Here is a 3,254-nt window from a genome sequence, read left to right as displayed (position 1 = left end):
ATATATATATATATATATACACGTATGCATTTAGTGGAATTAACGATTAATTGAAATGTAGAGTATAAGACCGTGCAATATACAAACTCTTCTACGTTTAGCGAAGACATTAGCCAGACTGACTATGATATTCTATGACAAATCTGTATTAAAACTGCAAATACATCGCATCCAGTTGGATTCAGAACAATTTCCTTCTACGAAACATCACCCACACGGTGCCGATGACACCTATGCCCTGCAGGTGTGTGTGTGTGTTCGTGTGTCTGTCTATCAGTCTCTCTCTTTCTATGTGCCTCTCTCTCTCTCTGTCTCTCTTTATATATATATACACATATAAGTGTGTGTCTGTGTATGCATATCTGTGTGTGAGTTTGTGAGTGTATGTGTGTGCGTGTGTTTGTGCTTGTCTACCACCATCATCGCTTCACAACCGGTGTTGGTGTGTATACGTTCCTGTAGCTTATCAGTCATGCAAGAGACAAAAATAATATGAACCAAGATTTAAAAATATAAGTACTAAAATCGATTCTTTTGAATAAAATGTGAGCCATCATGGGCGCAGTCTAACAACTGGAAGAAGAATAAGTCAAAGATTATGTTATCAACTACAATCGTTGGCTTTTATTATGAAATCAATAAATTATCTAGATGAGCAGATATTGAGATCGATATAATTGTCAGAATTGGTACTGCTCAATGACTGTAACCAGTACAAGCAAACAAGAATACAATAATACGGATATGACATATGTATATATGCAAATGTTTTTAATTGCCAAAGTAATAACACAATAATTCGAATAAATGAATAATGAAACGAAATGGCCAACAGAATAACGTCCTGAAATAACCTGAGCTGCAGAAGACAAACAAATGAAAATATTTGTTTCAAAATTTGGCATAAGGCCTGCAATTTCAGAAGAGAGTGTAAATCGATCACATCGATTTCAGTCCTCAACTGTTACTTCTTTCATCGACTGCTCCGTGATGAAACGTTAAGTCGACCTTCGTGAAATTTGAACTCAGGACGCCATTTGTTGACAAGGATTTTTTGGGATTGAATAAATGTAACAAAAAGTAAGTTTGAAGGAAATATTAGTCATTTTTCATATTTCTAGGGGTAAGTAAATAAGACGTAACAGTTGCTACCCAAGGATAAAAGTTATGTTTCGCAGTACTATGAAAAAAAAAAATGAGATCGAAAAAAAAAAAGACCATGTTAATAGAAAAGTTTGGAAATTTGAAGACATTTGATATTTTTTTACGGATATACCAAAATCCAGCAAACTACTTCAAAAGGAATTGTAATTTATGCGAGAAGAAATATTCATTACATAACAGACTGTTTTCCTTTGAGCAGATCGATTATACTTAAGATTCGAATTTAGTTAAAGTTCCTGATGTGTATTATAAGTATAAGCACTTTTCACAAGTTATCCGGAAAATTATAACGAGAGAATTTGCAGAAGTCATGATATTTTAGTGAACCACAAAAAGATCTTACAATACACTTTTACATTTTGATATATAAGTGTGAACTACTTGAATCAATCTGCAAGGAAAAATCAACGTAATATATTTGAGAGAATGCTCTACTCTCTCAGACCATTACTTATTTGAAAATGTGGTCTTGTAACATTTGTGCATTATATAAATACAAATTAATCATAGCCGGGGAAGTTTAAACATCCTTTTGTTCGTGTAGTGTACGACTAGGGTTAAACCTTTGCAAATGGCGTTTGACATATCTAACTAAAAGTGGTATGCAAACTATCTAGTTGAATACACTTGTAGTAGACGTGCTGCTTATATTTTTATCCTGAAATGTATTAATAAAATACCTTCTAAATAGAGAATTAGTAAATAACTATAACAGAAATAAAGCTAATTAAAAAAATTTAACGATTAATAAATGTGTATTTAAATATTTTAAATACCGAATACAAGCTTATTTTGTATGTTCCTCATACCCTATTTTCCATCGCTGTAATTGATGTAAACATTTGAGCAATTTACTTTTATCCGATATCATACAAACAGCTGAAATGTTATAATGCTACAGTAAACATAGTTTTAATTTCATCATAGACTTTATAAATGTTTAATTGCATTAATTTTATTGTATCCCTTGTCTTTATCGAATGATATGGTAGCTTTCATTTTGTTAATAATATGCAAATGAAAATTGCATCTCGCTTTGATTATAGTGTAACACTTAAGAAACTGCATGGTTTTCATTTTATTGTAAACATTAATATGAAAGATGAAATTAGCTTTAATTTTATTGCTGTCATTAAAAAAGGAATATTATAAATTGGAAAATGATATCATGGCTTTGAATTTGTTTAAAAATTTAACATAACGTTTGCGGATTCAATTTTACTGCAAGCCTTAGGTATATTGCGTTAGGAATTCTCTTGATGGTAAATATTTTCTATAAAATCGTATTTAAGAGTTAAACTCACACACACATACACACATATATTACACACACACATGCAGACAAACCCATACACATACACACACACACAAAACACACACACACAAACACACATAAAGTGATCATTCGCCATATCGCGGTTCTCTTATCGCGGTTTATTATTTAAGCTAACGCCAATTCCTCGGTGGCGCTATTTTGCATTTATAATGAAATCAATATATACAAATAAAAAATAAATATATATACAGCTTGCTTACTAAGCACATAGTTCCGGGTTCAGTCCCACTGTGTGGCACCTTGGGTCACAATCTTGTGAGTGGGTTTGGTAGACGGACATTGAAAGAAGCTCAACGTATGTATATATATAGATACATATATATATATATGTGTGTGTGTGTGTGTGCGTGTGTATGTGTGTGTGCGCGTGTGTGTGTGTGTATGTGTGTGCGTGTGTGTGTGTATGTTTGTGTGTCTCTATTTGTCCCCCACCACCATCACTTGACAGCCGATAGTAGTGTGCTTATGCCCCCGTATCTTAGAGGTTCGGCAAAAGAGACGGATGGAATAAGTACTAGGCTTACAAAGAATAATTCCTGGAGTCGATTTGTTCGCCTAAAGGCGGTGCTCCAGCATGGCCGCAGTCAAATGACTGAAACAAATAAAAGAGCAAAAGCATAAAAAGAGAATACAGTACTGTCTCTACTTCGCGGATGTTCACCTTATCGGGAGGTAGTTTGGAACATAGCACCCGCGATAGTCAAGATATTACTGCCTACACACACACACACACACACATATATATATACATATA

This window comes from Octopus bimaculoides, chromosome 12 (genome assembly GCF_001194135.2).
Source record: "Octopus bimaculoides isolate UCB-OBI-ISO-001 chromosome 12, ASM119413v2, whole genome shotgun sequence".
Classification (NCBI taxonomy): domain Eukaryota; kingdom Metazoa; phylum Mollusca; class Cephalopoda; order Octopoda; family Octopodidae; genus Octopus; species Octopus bimaculoides.
Note: the sequence above shows the minus strand (reverse complement) of the source record.